The sequence below is a fragment of the Schistocerca serialis genome, chromosome 3, assembly GCF_023864345.2.
Source record: "Schistocerca serialis cubense isolate TAMUIC-IGC-003099 chromosome 3, iqSchSeri2.2, whole genome shotgun sequence".
Lineage (NCBI taxonomy): Eukaryota > Metazoa > Arthropoda > Insecta > Orthoptera > Acrididae > Schistocerca > Schistocerca serialis.
In genome coordinates, this window is record NC_064640.1 from 80,397,178 (window position 1) to 80,415,004 (window position 17,827).

Genomic DNA, 17,827 nt, shown 5'->3' on the forward strand with positions numbered 1-17,827 from the left:
CTTATGTAAGCATCTGCATTGACAGTGCCATTGATGAAGTCCAGACGACCTACTCCGTGACTGTAAGTGCACCCCCAGACCATCTGTTCTTGTGGGTGTTTGACTGTATGTGTTATGCACAATGGCAAAAATTTTTCACCTTTTCTTTGACACACGAACACTTTTCCATCAAATTAAATATGGAGTAGTCTGAAAAGATTACTCAGTTTCACATCTCAGGTGTCCATTTTGCATGTGCCTTTGCCCATTGTAGTCGCTGTTGTCGCGTTATCTTGGTCAATAAAGGCTTCCTTCTCGGACAACGGGCTGAGAGTCCAGGCTCCAGTAATCTATTTCTTACAGTTCTACTGGTTACTGAGATGTCGCACATTTCTTCCCAGTCTCGCTTTAGTTCAGTTGATGACAGGTGACAATCGTTGAGTGAAAGCCTTTTCAATACCCTGTCTTGTTTGGTAGCAGACGCCTTTTTCTGACCTCTTCCTTTCTCACGATCAACATTTCCTTTTTCCCTGTATTTTTTCAGTAACCCCGAAATCGTAGACTGATTAAATCCTGTCTTCAAGGCTCTCTCTCTGGTGCTGACAAGGGAACCTCCCCATCGCACCCCCCTCAGATTTAGTTATAAGTTGGCACAGTGGATAGGCCTTGAAAAACTGAACACAGATCAATTGAGAAAACAGGAAGAAGTTGTGTAGAACTGTGAAAAAATAAGCAAAATATACAAACTGAGTAGTTCAAGGGAAGATAAGCAACAATAAGGAGAATAGGAACGCAGGAGCGCTGTGGTCTCGTGGTAACGTGAGCAGCTGCGGAACGAAAGGTCCTAGGTTCAAATCTTCCATCGGGTGTAAATTTTAATTTTTTATTTTCCGTTTATGTGACAAACTCTTATATTTTCATCACTTTTTTGGGAGTGATTATCACATCCACAAGAAAACCTAAATCGGGCAAGGTAGAAGAATCTTTTTACCCATTCGCCAAGTGTACAAGTTAGGTGGGTCGACAACATATTCCTGTCATGTGACGCACATGCCGTCACCAGTGTCGTATAGAATATATCGGATGTGTTTTCCTGTGGAGGAATCGGTTGACCTATGACCTTACGATCAAATGTTTTCTGTTCCCATTGGAGAGGCACGTCCTTTCGTCTACTAATCGCACGGTTTTGCAGTGCGGCCGCAAAACACAGACACAAAACTTATTACAGTGAACAGAGATGTCAATGAACGAACGGACAGATAATAACTATGCAAAAATAAAGAAAGTAAAATTTTCTGTCGAGGGAAGACTTGAACCAAGGATCTCTCGTGCAGCAGCTGCTCACGCTACTACGGGACCACGGCGCTTCTAAGCACACTTCTTCCATGATGTTGCTTATGTGGCCCATGGGTTACTCAGTTTGTATATTTTGCTTATTTTTTCACAGTTCCTCACAACTTCTTCCTGTTTTCTCAATTGATCTGTGTTCAGTTTATCAAGGCCTATCCACTGTGCCAACTTATAACTAAATCTGAGGGGGGTGCAATGGGGAGGTTCCCTTGTGAGACCAACAGACAAATAAGCAAGTATAGCAGCTTTCTTTTCTGGCGTTAATTCAACTGACCTGCCCGTCTTCTCACTGTTAAGTCTCAACTCAAAATGGCAGTATAAACACTGGTTTCATTGTAAAACCAAACGACAAAAACAACAAAGAGTTGTGTATTGTTGGAAAAAAAGTGTGAAGAAGTCAGATTATTAAGGCAAGAATATATCAACAAAGTTTAGCAACAATGGGGCTGGTATAACCTGAACCAAACTGCTGCAAAAGACAAAAAGATGAAGTAATTCATGGTGATGCAATAAATATATCCACAACTGTATATTTTGCATTTATTTTTGGTGTGTTTGGATGTTGCGGTGTTCAGTCTCGCTGCAACGACGTTGTGGTCGTTAATCCTTATATTCATCGTGATGCTACCTTTATGCTTCAAGTGGGCTTTTGAACTAATTGCCCAAAATAATTTTTAGAGAAAACATTTAGTACAGTTTCAGGGGATGTTTTATGCCTATCACCTACTTTAAACCTATATTTTTGCCAACATATGTAGGGCAGATTGAAGTCATGACCAACTGTAATTGTATTTTAAATAAGCGTCAAGTTTTCTTTGAACCTTTCAGCAACTGTATGATCAGTCAGGAGGTTGGTAAAAGGAACCAATTGTTAATTTATTACCTCTATACATCCTTACTCACAGAAACCATTTTCTTCAATTTCATTACAAGATAAACTACTTCTAATAGCAAAAATATCCCCTCCAGCTTCAGTCAGCTTGCAGTACCTATGACGAATTGAGCTTCAGTGCTTTCGACTAGTGCTTAGAGCTGTGGCTCTTTCCCAGTACAGCTACGACAATTTAAAATTATATTACTGTTGGTTCGTAGATCTGTCTTCGTCGTGTATTTGACCTACTCCCTTTGGGACTGAAGCCCTTTTTGTACTTTCTCGTGACCCTTTAACATAAAAAGCCGCCCAGTCCATTCCATAAAGCCCCTGCTGCCCATATAGCTGCCTTCTGTGTATAATGAACCCCTGACATATTAAGCAGAGCTCTAAACCCTACCATTCTATGTCGCAAGTCAAGAAATCTGCAGCCTACATGGTCGCAGAACCGTCTGAGCCTCTGATTCAGAGCCACCTCTGTGGCAAAGGTCCGCAACGGGTCCTGTTGACAATTTATTTTATATATTTATTTATTTATTTATTGTTCTGTGGGACCAAATTAAGGAGAAGTCTCCATGGTCATGGAACGAGTCAATACATGAAATTATAACACGATATTAGAAACAGATAAAATGAAATATAAAAAAACGTATTCAGGTGACAAGTCGTAAGTTTAAATGAAGAAAATCAACAATGTAAAACTGGAATTTGCTTAATTTTTTAGCTCTTCCAGGAGCTCCTCGACAGAATAGAAGGAGTGAGCCATGAGGAAACTCTTCAGTTTAGACTTAAAAGCGTTTGGGCTACTGCTAAGATTTTTGAGTTCTTGTGGTAGCTTATTGAAAATGGATGCAGCAGAATACTGCACTCCTTTCTGCACAAGAGTCAAGGAAGTGCATTCTACATGCAGATTTGATTTCTGCCTAGTATTAACAGAGTGAAAGCTGCTAACTCTTGGGAATAGGCTAATATTGCTAACAACAAACGACATTAAAGAAAATATATACTGTGAGGGCAATGTCAGAATTCCCAGATTTTTGAATAGGGGTCGACAAGACGTTCTGGAACTTACTCGACATATAGCTCGAACAGCCCATTTTTGAGCCAAAAATACCCTTTTTGAATCAGAAGAATTACCCCAAAAAATAATACCATACGACATAAGAGTATGAAAATATGCGAAGTAGACTTTTTTCGTGTTGTACTGTCACTTATTTCAGATACTGTTCTAATGGTGAATAAAGCGGCATTTAGTTACAGAACAAGATCCTGAACATGGGCTTTCCACAACAGCTTACTATCTATCCGGACGCCTAGGAACTTGAACTGTTCTGTCTCGCTTATAATATGCCTATTCTGTCTGATCAAAATATCGGTTCTTGTTGAATTGTGAGTTAGAAACTGTAAAAACTGAGTCTTACTGTGATTTAGCATCAAATTCTTTTCCACAAGCCACTAACTTATTTCATGAACTACATTATTTGTTACTGTTTCAATATTACACACAAGATCCTTCACTATCAAGCTGGTGTCATCAGCAAACAGAAATATTTTTGAATCACCTGTAATACTAGAAGGCATTTCATTTATATAAATAAGAAACAGCAGTGGCCCCAGCACCGACCCTTGGGGAACGCCCCACTTAACAGTGCCCCATGTTACAGATGATGATCTGTCTTCATTTCACAAGCAAGACTGGTAGTCTTTACCAGTTCAAGTAGTTGCCAGAAGCCACAGGGTATCTGCTCCGATCCAAAGAGAGACGCATTATTAGTACCAGCATGAGCCATCACCTGCAGTTGTTTGCACCCTGTGCTCTTGATGACATCTGGAAGGACCCATTCCACGTCTAGGATGATATAACTGGGCTGGCCACTCCATTGGATCCTCAGATCCAGCCCCCCGGCAAGAACCTCAAGCTGCATCATCAAAGCCAGCACCACCTGGAGCTGTGAGCAAAAGGTCACCGAGATCGCATCCAGACACAACTGGAAATGAACTGATGTCAAATCAGTGTCCTGTCTCTGTAGTTCAGGAATCAGGAAAGTCATTAGTAGTTCTGCTTCTTTCTGAATATCTGTGACTGCGATTCAGTTGTTGTTGTTGTTGTTGTTGTTGTTGTTGTTGCCTTCAGTCCAAAGACTGGAAGACTGGTTTGATGCAGCTCTCTATGCTATTTAATCCTGTGCAGTCCTCTTCATCTCAGAGTAACTGCTGCAATCTACATACCTCTGAATCTGCTTAGTGTATTCATCTCTTGATCACACTCTACGGTTTTTCACCCTGCCCCCCACCCCCCACGCACACACATGCTTCACTCCAGTACTAAACTGATGATCTCTTGATACCTCAGAATGTGTCCTACCAGGCGATCCCTTTGTTTGGTCAGGTTGTACCACAAATTTTTCTTCTCACCAGTTCTATTAAATACCTCCTCATTAGTTACATGATCTACCCATTGAATCTTCCGCATTATTTTGTAGCACCACATTTCAAAAGCTTCTATTCTCTTCTTGTCTAAACTGTTTATTGTCCATGTTTCACTTCCATACATGTTAACACTCCATACAAATACTTTCAGGAATGACTTCCTGGCGCTTAAATCTATACTCGATGTTAACAAATTTCTCTTCTTCAGAAAAGCTTTTCTTACCATTGCCAGTCTATATTTTATATCCGCCCTACTTTGGCCATCATCAGCTATTTTGCTTCCTAAGTAGCAAAACTCATTTACCACTTTAAGTGTCATTTCGTAATCTAATCCCCTCACCATCAGCTGATTTAATTCGACTACATTCCTTTATCCTCATTTTGCTTTGTTGGTGTTCATCTTATATCCTCCTTTCAAGACACTGTCCACTTCATTCAACTGTGCTTCAAAGTCTTGCTGTCTCCGACAGAATTACAATGTCATCGACAAACTTCAAAGTTTTTATTTCTTCTCCCTGGACTGTAAGTCCTACTCCAAATTTTTCTTTTGTGTCCATTACTGCTTGGTCAATATACAGACTGAATAACACTGACAACAGGCTACAAGCCTGTCTCACTCCCTTTTCAACCACTGCTTCCTACAAGCCCCTCGGCTCATATAACTGTCATCTGGTTTCCGTACAAATTGTAAATATCTTTTTGCTCCCTGTATTTTATTGCTGCCATCTTTAGGATTTGAAAGGGAGTATTCTAGTCAAAATTGTCAAAAGCTTTCTGTAAGTCTACAAATGCCTTAAACGTAGGGTTGCCTTTCCTTAACCTGTCTTCTGTGAGAAGTCACAGGGTCAGTATTGCCTCTCTTGTTCAAACATTTCTCTGGAATCCAAACTGATCTTCCACGAGGTCAGCTCTGTGCCAGTTTTTCCATTCATCTGTATGGAATTTATGATCCTTGAAAAAGTAGGGTCGAGTAATCCCGGAAGCCAAAAACGGCTCCAGACTTTCACTATGAGGTTGTCTTCAGTGAAATTCCTGTAGATTCCCATTACTCCAGTATCGTATGTTTAGCTTGCTGACAAGACCTGTCAGTTCAAAGTGTACCTCGCCCAACATAATCAGGTTGAGAAGAATGCCCCTATTCTCGTCGAGTAGGGTGATAAGGGCTGTACTGAACTGTTTCCAGCAGGCATAGTCATGCTTGGATAACTTACGGGTATTAAATTAAATCACTGTAGAGAATGCAGTGCACACTTCGACCTGGCAAGTGTATGCATTGCTCTCGTCTTTCCCAGTAGTTTCTTATTTGTGGCACTTGCAGTAATGTGAAACTAATCAACTCACTTCTGGCACTCTTCCATGTCTCCCTATGTTGAATTGCTGTTGAAACTTCTGCTGCATAAGTACCACACTGTTACCACTTTTGAAATACGCTTCAATCACAAAAGCGCGATGTGTTGCGGTCCACCACTATGTTGTTACTAAAATGGCATTCTTCTTGCTACACTCTATCCTGCTCGATTTTATCCCCACTGTGGGGCTGTATGAATTACCAACCATAGAAAGTGTTAGAATGTTTCTGCCGGACACTATATATTTGTATCGGATGGTAATGGGTTGAAGAACACGTACTTGCAGTTGGTGTCAAAAGTTGTGAACCCATACATATTAATTATAGGGTGTAAAGGAATCTCTTATTAAACTGACACGTTCCACATCACCATAGAATATTGTATTCATGATCTATGGAACAAATATTAATGCGATATAATAGAGAAGAAAGCTATGCTTACCATGCTGGCATTGTCCACAAGCACTTCATATAAAAGCCATCTGAAAATGGTCATGTGACCATAACTACTAATCAGCTGTGATAGAAAGTAATGAGTTCATTTATAAAGTATTAAAACTCTAGAGACTGAAATTTATAAAATCCTGAATTTTAGCGAAGACCTCATGACATTGATTGTCTTTATTGTGTGAGAGCCGAAACAGTTACACAAAGAATGAAGTTACAGTGTGGTCAGGCATGAAGAATATTTTGAAGAAAAAGTAAGTGGTTCACAAGGAATTATGATGACATTTGTCTTAAGATTTAACTACTCTGTATTATGTGGTTGCATTACAGCAGGGTACATTCATCACAGTATGTGGGCTTGCATACCAAATGCTGTGATTGCTTTATGTAAGAAATAACCCCCACTGTTACATCTGATGCTACTTGTGGATAATATATATCAGGGCAGCAGAAAGCAGAAGGATCCTGTGTAATCTTGATATGTTTTTGGAAATATGTGTTTAAAGTAGATGGTAGTCATAAACCATCATCCGAAATTGTACTAAATACTTTCTACAGAAATTGTTTTGACCAGTTAATTTTGGAGCCAAAACGAATTGTAAATGGACGTGACAACATACAACTACTCATAGTGACAAACAACCCTGAACAAATAGTGGTGTAGCAAGTACAGGATTTAATGATCACGATATCTTTGTAGTGAGATTGAATAACATGATAAAATTCACCAAAAATAAACAAAAGGTGTATATTTCTTTAATAAGTGGATAAAAATTCCTTGGACGCCTACCTACAATAGTCTCCACTCCTGTCATACTATTTAAATGGCAACAAAATGTAGCTCAAATTCAAAGAAATATTTTACTGCAATTGAAAGTTTTGTAACAAGTAAATTAATAAGATGCCGAACAGTTCCATTGTGGTGCACAAAACAGGTCAGGCCACTGTTGCACGAATAACAAAAAACGCGTGCCAGATTCAAAAGTATGCAAAATCTCCAAGATTGACAGTAATTTACAGATGCTCAAAACTTAACTTGGACATTAGTGCAAGATGTTTCACAGTTTCCACAGTGAAACTCTGGCTCAAAATCTGGCAGTAAATCCAGAGATCCTGGTCGTGTGTATAGAATCCTAGTGGCAGGACACAATCAATAAATTCACTGCAAGGTAATGGTAATGTTAATGATGACAGCACCACTAAAGGAGAAATACGAAATTGTTTTTCTGATAGTTTTTCACAAAAGAAGACGCAATGAATATTCCAGAATTTGAAAGAACAACTGCCGACGTGAGTAATTTAGAAGCAGATACTGTCGGAGTAGCAAAGCACCTTAAGTGACTTAATAGAGGCAAGCCTTCCAGTCCAAATTTTATACCATTAGTTCCTTTCAGAGTATGCTGATGGAGTAGATATAGTTTTAGCAACCATAGACCATCACTCACTGGATGGAAGATGCATACCTAAAGTCTGTAAAGTTGCACAGGTCGCCCAATACTCTAGAAAGAAAGAAAGAAAGAAAGACGTAATCTGCTGAAATGTAGACACACATCATTGACATTAATTTGAGATCATATCTTGGAGCATATACTACACTTCATCGTTATTTTTAAATAGTTGGAAGAAAATGATCTATCCGCCTGCAGGTCTGGGGATTAGAATAGGCCCGAGGTATTCCTGCCTGTCGTAAGAGGTGACTAAAAGGAGTCTCACATTTTTCGGCCCTATGAGTTCAGGTCCCATTCTATGGTTTGACTTGCCACTTTCAAAATTCTACAGAAGTGTGTGCTATATGGGGAAGGGCACTTTACGGGGTGCACGACTTATCCATAGTGCCCTTAGATTCGATCTCTTGAATCTCTTGTCATGGCTTTGCATCTCCACCTGCAATTCAACTGTTTGGCGAGGACACTGTCTGGGGTATGTGGTCTTCTTCCGTTGTCTCCTGTCCTCTTTCGCCCCAATGACAATATTGGATTTCTGTGTGCCCAATATCCAGCACGGTAGCCAGTCCATTGTGGTGGGGCCATCATGTACCCATTTGGTGGTAGCCCCTGACAACACAGGGATAGAACTGCTGATGCCTGAGCTGTAAACTCCACGTATGCCAAGGAGTTGATGCCTGTCTGCCTGGGGCATCAGGACTCCAGGAAACGGCCATCATGCCGGCTGGCCATCGCTGTGGCTTGATGGTGCCCGTGGGGAGAGCCTCTCATTGGAGTGGGTGGCATCAGGGCGGATGACCTGCAATGAAGCGGACTAAATCATCTCTTGCTGGTGACCGTATGGCACCAGCAGTCTCTAAGAAGGGCAAGATCAAATACAACGCCGACAGGTATGACCATGGGAGGAACGTAGAGCTAGAGAATGGAGGGAGCCATATTCGCCTCGGTTTTTAGTCTGTTGCAGGACTAGTGGCGACTCCTTTTTATCACGAAGCCTCAATTTTTTGTTGAACCCCTTGAGGATAAGTTTGGAGAAGTGACACACAGTCAAAGATGCGAAGTGGCGCAGTCTTGATTCACACAGCATCCCCAGCCTACCCCGAGCGTTATGCACCTGTGACAAGCTGGGTGGTATTCCTGTTTCTGTAAATCACCATAAAGGCCTCAACATGGTCCAGGGAATCATTATCCATGGCGATCTCCTCTTGCAGTCTGACGACGAGCTCCGTGCCAGTTTAGAACGGTGGTGTGTTCATTTTTTCTGGCGTGTTTACAGGGGACCCAAAGACAACAGGGTTGCTACCGGTTCCTTCATCTTGGCCTCTGAGGGTGATTCATTGCCACTGTAATGTTAAACCATACGTCCCTCCCCTATGTGGTGCTTTAAGTGCTGGAAATTCAGGCACATATCTTTCCGCTGCACTTCCAGCAACACATGTCGAGACTGTGGACGTCCACTGCACCCAGATACTCCATGTGCGCCACTTCCCACTTGCATTAACTGTGGAGAACACCACTCTCCCTGCTTGCCAGACTGCCCAGTACTCAAAAAGGAGCGGAAAATCATGGAGTACAAGACCCTGGACCAATTGACTTACACAGAGGCTAAATGTAAATTTGAAAGATTAAACCCCATTCGGTTGACGTCGACATACGCTGTAGCTACGTCACCATTGCCGTCCCAAGTGCCAGTGGTTCCTTACTCTGTGCCATGAACAGTGGGCCCACCGGGCCACCTGCCGGCCGCGGTGGTCTAGCGGTTCTAGGCGCTCAGTCCGGAACCGCGGGACAGCTACGGTCGCAGGTTCGAATCCTGCCTCGGGCATGGATGTGTGTGATGTCCTTAGGTTAGTTAGGTTTAATTAGTTCTAAGTTCTAGGCGACTGATAACCTCAGAAGTTAAGTCGCATAGTGCTCAGAGCCATTTGAACCACCGGGCCACCAGAATACCCACTTGGTGGTAGGGGGCAAATCTTCCTCCGTTGCTCCCAGAGCACCTACTTTGGGAGCAAGGCGCCCCCCCCCCCCCCCACCCCGAACGCAGGGGACATCGATCCCCTCCCCCTTGCCGGAGAAGCAACAGCTTCCTCCAGCTCCTCTAATGCTGAAGGGGTGCCTTGGGGCCGTCTCTCTCAAGGACCCCACTAATGCCACAGCAGGCACTCGCCAGTGGCACAAGCAGCCAAAAGCTGTTGGATGAATAGCTTCACAGTCTTTCTCCGTGCCTGAAGCTGCTTCGGAGATATCTTCCCAGCAAGCCCCTAAAGAGAAGCGAGAGAGCCCACAAACTAAGAAGTAATCTGTTAAGAAATAGGACCTTCTGGTGGCCCTAACACCACCACTCCCTATCGATTCTGCATCTGAGGATGCGGTGGACATCTTAACGTCCACTGCGGACCTGGATCTCACTGGTGCCTCATCCACCATAGAAGTGGCTAAAACTACTCAGTCGGTGGCAGCAGGTGACCCTGAGGCATAACCTGCCTCCTTGCGCACTTTGTGCCTTCCCAGCCTCACGATAACGCCATCCTCCAGTGGAATTGCGGCGGTTTTTTCCACCACCTGGCTGAGCTGCGGCGACTGTTAAGCTTTACACCTGCTTTCTGCATTGCCCTTCAGGAAACCTGTTTCCCAGAAATGTGGACTCCTGCCCTCCAAGGCTATAAGGGATATTACAAGAATTGTAGTGACTATAATAATGTGTCAGGTGGAGTTTGTGTCTGTCCTGAACTCAGTGTGCAGTGAACTTAAACCTCTTCAAACCCCTCTTGAAGCTGTGCCTGCCAGGATAAGGAGGATGCAAGAAATAACTGTCTGTAATGTATACCTTCCTCCAGATGGTGCAGTATCCCTAAACACATTGGCTGCACTGTTTGATCAACTCCTTAAGGCTTTCCTACTTCTCGGAGATTTTAACGCTCATAACCCCTTGTGGGATGCACCGTGCTTGCTGACCGAGGCAGAGATGTCGAAAATTTACTGTTACAACTCGACCTCTGCCTCTTAAATACAGGTGTCGCTACACATTTCAGTGTGGCACATGACGTATATTCATCCATTTATCTCTCGTTTTGCAGTCCTGGTCTGGAGAGCACATGACGACCTGTGTGGTAGTGACCACTTCCCCACCTTCCTGTCACTGCCTCGACGTCAGAACCACGGACACCTGTGCAGATGGGCTTCAAACAAGGCAGACTGGGAAGCCTTCACCTCTGCTGTCACCGTTGAATCCCCCCCATGGCAATATCGATGTGGTGGGTGGTTGAGCAGGTAACTACAATGATTGTTTCTGTGGCGGAAAGCGCGATCCCTCGTTCTTTAGTGTGACCCCGGCGAAAGACAGTCCCTTGGTGGTTGCTGGAAGTCACTGAGGCAATTAGTGTCGGCGAGCTCTACAGCGGCATAAACGGCACCCTTCCCTGGAGTACCTCATACCCTTTATTAAACGGCTCCGTGCCCGCATTCGCCAACTTACCAAACGACGGAAGCAGGAGTGTTGGGAGAGATACATCTCGACCATTGGCCATTGGGTGCCATATGTCACCTTCCCAAGTCTGGGCAAAGATTAAACGTGTTTTTGTGTACCAGACCTCAACAGGTGTTCCCGGTGTTAACATTAATGGCGTGTTATCTACCGACGCAAACGCGATTGCCCACTACTTTGCTGAGCACTATGGCGGCTGGAAGGGAAAATTCTCTCATTCACTACACACCTCAGTGAAGCCTATAATGCCCCATTTACAGAGTGGGAGCTCCTCAGTGCCCTGACACAGCTCCTGGGCCAGGTCAGATCAACAGTCAGATGATTAAACATCTTTCATCGACTGGTGGGAGAGTACCATCATACCAGTGCACAAACCCGGCAAATACCTGCTTGATGTGGATTGCTATTGGCCCATCAGCCTGAACATAGTTCTTTGTAAGCTGCTGGAACATATGGCGTATCGGCAGTTGGTTTGGGTCCTGGAGTCACGTGGCTTACTGGCTCCATGCCAATGCGGCTTCCGCCAGGTGCACTCTACCACTGTTAATCTTGTGTCCCTTGTGTCGGCCATCCGAACAGCCTCTTCCAGACACCAACGCCTTGTTGCTGTCTTTTTTTATTTACAAAAAGCGTATGACACCACCTGGCGACATCATATCCTTGCCACATTATATGAGTGAGGTGTCAGAGGCCCGGTCCCAATTTTTATCCAGAATTTCCTGTCTCTTCATACTTTCTGTGTCAAAGTCAATGCCTCCCATAGTTCCCTCATATCCAGGAGAATAGGGTCTTTCAGGGCTCTGTATTGAGTGTATCTCTATTTTTAGTGGCCATTAAGGGTCTAGCAGCAGCTGTAGGGCCGTCTGTCTCACCCTCTCTGTATGCAGATGACTTCTGCATTTCGTACTGCCCCACCAGTACTGGTGTTGCTGAGCAGCACCTACAGGGAGCCATCCACAAGCTGCAGTCATGGGCTCTAGCCCATGGCTTCCAGTTTTCGGCCGCAAAGTCGTGTGTTATGCTCTTGTGCTGGCTTCATACTGTTTATCCGGAACCAGAACTTGAATTTACTGCTGATTCCCTCAATGTAGTGGATACATATTGCTTTTTAGGACTGGTTTTCAATGCAGGGTTGACTTGGCTACCTCACCTTAGTCAGCTTAAACGGAAGTGCTGGCAGCACCTCAATGCCCTGTGCTACCTGAGCAACACCACCTGGGATGCAGATTGCTCTATGCTGCTGCAGCTCTACAGAGCCCTTGTTCAATCCCTCCTTGACTATGGGAGTCTGGTTTACGGTTTGACGGCACCCTTAGCATTGCGTTTACTCAACCCAGTGCACCACTGTGGTGTTCGGCTAGTGACGGGAGCTTTTAGGACGAGTCCGGTGACCAGCGTCCTGGCGGAGGTTGGATTCCCTTCGTTGCAGGTGAAGCTTGCACAACTGCTCGCCCATTATGTTGCACATGTTCGTAGTTCTCATGCGCATCCGAATTACCATCTCCTTTTCCCAACCATGGCGGTTCATCTACTGCATTGGTGGCTTGGGTCATTGCTTACAGTTGCAGTTTGCATATGATCCATTCTATCTGAACTGGAGTCCTTGCCTTTACCACCTATACTTGAGGTCCATTTACGTACACCTCCATGGTGTACACCTAGGCCGCGGCTTCGCCTGGACCTTTCACATGGCCAAAAGGACTCTGTTCACTCCTTGGCTCTCCGCTGTCACTTCCTATCGATTCTTGACATGTACTGAGGCCATGAAGTGGTTTACACAAACGACTCAATGGCTAATGGTCACGGCTTTGCAAATGTCCATAGAGGACATATTGAACGGCATTCCTTGCTTGATGGCTGCAGTGTTTTCACCACAGAGCTGATGGCTATATCTAGTGCTCTTGAGCAAATCCGTTCATGTCCTGGGGCGTCGTTTATTCTGTGTACTGACTCTTTGATCAGCCTATAAGCTATCGACCAGTGCTACCCTTGTCATCCTTTGGCAGCGACCATCCAGGAGTCCGTCTATGCCCTGGAATGGTCCAGTCATTCAGTGGTGTTTGTGTGGACCCCAGGACACGTCGGAATCCCAGGCAACAAACTTGTTGGCAGGCTGGCCAAACAGGCTACATGGAAACCGCTTATGGAGATCGGCATTCCAATAACTGACCTGCGTTCGTTTTTATGCCACCAGGTTTTTTAGCTTTGGGAGACGGAATGGCATAACAGTATGCACAACAAACTGCATGCCATTAAGGAGACTACGAATGTGTGGTAGTCCTCCATGCGGGCCTCTCGCAGGGACTCTGTGGTTCTCTGCCGGCTCCGCATTTGCCATGCTTTGGTGACCTATGGCTATCTTCTACGCCGTGTAACGACCCACCTCAGTGTCGATGCGGCGCCCGGTAGACAGTGGCCAGTATTCTGGTGCACTGCCCCACTTTGATTGCCCTGCGACGAAATCTTCGGTTACCGGATGCGTTGCCGCTAATTTTATCTGACAACGCCGCTCCGGCTGATTTAGATTTATGTTTTATTCGTGAGGGTGGGTTTTATCATTTGATCTAAGTTTTAGCACATGTCCTGTGTCCTTCTATGTCCTCCGCCCTAGTGCTTTTAGGGTGGAGGCTTTAATGTGTTACCGAGTGGCTGGCTTCTCCTTTTGCTTCTCATGATCAACCTGCCATGGTAATCTGTTTCGTCGTTATAATCTCTGCCTGTTTCTTGCGTTTGTGGTTTTCTTCTCCCCTTTTGTCCATTTGAGTGTTTGTTGCCCTTTCGTCATTCATGTGGTTTTTCCTTTCTCTCCATTTTGTGTTATCCGTCTCGCTTGTTTTATTCTCACCCTTGTGGCATTGTTTTATTCAGAACAAGGGACCAATGACCTAGCGGTTTGGTCCCTTTCCCCTCTTTTAAACGAACCAACGAACCAAAATGATCTATTGACACATAAGCGGCATGGAGTTAGAAAATATGGCAAGGCACCTTAGACCACTCGGCTACCCAGCGCAGCTATGGTGATGTAGCAGCGCTGCTGCCGAAGACGAGGGTAAACAGTTGCCGCCTCGCATGGTCGTGCTGCATTTGTTGTTTGTTAGCGTTTTGTTATTGTTGAATCACTTGCGGTTTTTTTGCGTCATTTTAAAGCATTTTGTACCGACTTTTGATCACTGAAGTAGAATGTTGTCCTGTAATTTGGTGTTCAGGAAATAAGGTTTACAGCAATAAGATCGAAAAAGGTAATGCGTCGGAAGAGATGTGTAAAAAAATTTGTTCCTGACTTCGAAAATAAAACTTTATTGAAGAAAAACGAACGTGGTCTGTGTTATTTTATTAGCTGTTTAAATACAATATATTTTATACCGTATTTTCTTCATTTGCTTACTTTAGTTTGTTAAATTCGCCCTCAACACAACACATAACTCATTTTAACATCAGAGACATTATGAAGTAGTTAAGGAATTTTGAGTCCATTCCACTGCGCGGTTCAATCGTGTGCCCAGCGATTCAACCACGCGGCTCAAACATGGAGGCTCACAACTATGGGTGCATGTTGAACGCGGGGCCCAATGCTGTTGCAGTACTTCTCCCTTTTCTGTGCTGCGATTTTACTTTATAACTATATCGTTTCGCATTATTCTCGAAGACAGATTCCCAGCTGAAAACATAGCTCAGTCATAGGACATAGATTATGGATTCTCCCAGTTTGTTCCTTTATTTTACTCCACATATATTGTTACCTTATGTTCTGTCTCCGCACCTGGGTTTGACCTCCAGCTTTTCAATTTTTTTTTAGAATTGCAGGCCGTGTAAGAAAGATCGCCCAGTACACAACATGTAGCCATTCCAAGTATCAGCTGGGCCCGTGAATTACCTCACTTGCTGGAATCACATTGTTGATACCCGAACTGTCACTTCCCCCTGAATGCCGAGGAATAGTTGCCTGTCCATTTGGGGGTACTGAGACTTAAAGCGACTGCCGTCAAGCAAGGTGGCCTTTGCTCTGGCTAGGTGGCATCTGTGGGGAGAGTCTTTGTTTGGAGAAGCGACATCATTGCATATATCTGGCATCATGAAAAGACTAAAGCTATCACCTTGTGACCATGAGGCTGACTGCAATTCAGTGAAGATTGTTACGACCTTAGGAACTATCCTCTTTCGTCATACCATGGGAGGAACAAAACCAAGGGACTGCAGACATTTCCTTCCTTCAATTATTGGCTTGCACCTGGACAGATGGAGGGTCCTTCTCTTTACTAAGCCAGTCTTCATTGTGGAGAATATTTAAAACTTATTTGGCAAATTCTCTTCTCTTAATAAATTACAAAGTGATTCCCTCTTAATTAAGGCACTGAGTGAGGCGGTGCAGTGGTTAGCACACTGGACTCGCATTTGGGAGGATGACAGCTTAAATGCCCATTGAGCCATCCAGATTTAGGTTTTACTTGAGGGCTTCGTCTCTAATGACCACACTGGCAAGGGGCCATTACCATTTAATCTTGCTTCTATCCTTACTTCCTTCTTAATTAAGACGGCAGATCCTACTTAGACCTGGGTGTTGTGCTCTTGTGAACAACTTGGTGATGTACCTGTTACCATATCACACTACAGGACCCTAAACATGGTACAAGGATTAATTTTTCACCAGGACCTAAGGCTGCAGACGGTTGAAGAACTGTGTGAACACTTCGAGAAGCGATGGATCCACTTTGTATGTCATTTACATCAGTGCCCATCAGAGAAAAAGATTGACATCACAGCGTTCAATCTCGCTTTTGAGAGGGACTTGCTTTCAGAAAAGGTCAAAATCATGGTCTACTGCTGTGATAAGCTGTATTTGACACCCACAGTGTGGTGCTTTATAAACCAGTGCTTCAGGCATATGTCTTCCTGGTGTATCTACGACCCAGTATGTGGAGACTGGTCAGCCACTTCAAGAAAATTCACCATGTGCACTGTAACCTGTCTGTCAATTGCTGGAATGATCATCCCTGTGATCCCTGAAATGAAATGTACTGCCCCAATTAAGGAATGCAAAATACAGGAACTGGAGGTCTCTGATCAGCTCTCATATTTTGAATCTCAGAAAAAATAAGATTGTTTATACCCCGTATCCATGATATTAACTTTCGCCACTACTGTGGCAGGTCATTGGCAGTATTTTGGATATTTACTTCTTTGACATCAACCTTTAGTAGTTGCATGGAGGTGATATGACCTCTCCTCTCATGGTGCCTGCAGCACCATCCTTGGGATCACTATTGTGCACAGAGATGAAGAAGCAGCACCCTCCCCCAGCAACTACCGTGAACAGGCTTCCTTTTTAGGAACCCTATCCTGGGAAACCTGCAGACCAAAGATCTGACACAGCTGTTGGCTGAAGTAGCCATAGGCTGTGGGTCCCAGGGCTGTCGGCTCCTCCTCTCCTCCTACACCTGCAGTGGTTTGGCCCTCGCAAGTTTCCAGACCTCCAAAAGTGGTGAAAAAGAGGAAGATGAAATCTTGGCAGAAGGTTACTATGGTTAAAGTTACTACTGCACATTGAAATGGTGTTGTGTGCTAAAGAGTCGCGTGGGGGCACCGTTTTCCCCACTTAAAACCACCCAGCCAATCCCGCAGGTCTCTTGCAGGCGCCTGCCAATCACGGTTTAGTTAGGTCCCCTCTACTGCTCCTAAGGTGGGGATGTTAATGCAGTTGCACTAAGTAAGTCTGTATTTGGTGTCGCAGCTTCAAGATAAAACTACAGTAGCAAGGAATAATCAATATATTACAAAAGGCCATAATACAGTAACACTTGCTTCGTGATCAGAACTAGAAGCCCTGGCAAACAAATGATCCCAATAGAGTAATCCAAACGAAGTCCAGTAGTAGGTACAAGATAGTTGTAGTATAGAATACATGAACATGGTCATTACGGTGCAGCTAGTGAAATGAACCATCGAGCTTGGGTTGCAACTGAAGTAAGCCATGGTAGTTCAAATGGGTGCCAGTTGGCATGCTGTAAGCATTGATGCATGTATCTGTGTTGCAGACTTGCTACAGGGAAGCAGGTGCTGTTACTCGTACCCAATTCCGGAATGGATGTCATGGGCTAGTGGAAGAGCCTTGATAATGTAGTGTGGTGAGGTGGAGGGAGAAATGGTACAATGCTGTTTGCATGACCAAATGTCAACCATTTGTACTGGAACTGGCAGCCACCCAAGCGGTGGTAGCCACTGCTGGAGGAGTCGCCGCCAGAGATGGAGACACCTAGCAATGCAATAATCTGTGGGTGTTACCACACTTGTGTCCTTGGAAGTGCCAGATTCCCCTATGGCATTGGACTCTGAACCAGTGTTCGTTTATGTTGTTCCGCTGGTGATGCAGTCCCTGCCCCCTTTCCTCCTACTTGGAGATTTCAGTGTGCAGCGCCTCCTACAGTGAAGTACCGCATTGTCTTTTAGGGGGCTTCCGATTGACCAGCTTCTTTCCA

The 17,827-nt window shown here is 44.3% G+C and overlaps 1 protein-coding gene across 2 annotated transcripts in view; it reads left to right on the forward strand.

Moving 5' to 3' along the window:
* Positions 1-17,827, forward strand: part of LOC126469741 (caspase activity and apoptosis inhibitor 1-like) — a 212,904-nt gene that overhangs the window by 16,548 nt on the left and 178,529 nt on the right. Inside the window, exon 2 of one of the 2 annotated variants that reach the window (XM_050096951.1) lies at positions 10,948-11,140. The exons of the other annotated variant lie outside the window; for it this stretch is intronic. The gene's annotated coding sequence lies outside the window, so the exon portion shown is untranslated. The remainder of the gene's footprint in view (positions 1-10,947; positions 11,141-17,827) is intronic. 2 annotated transcript variants of the gene reach the window in all.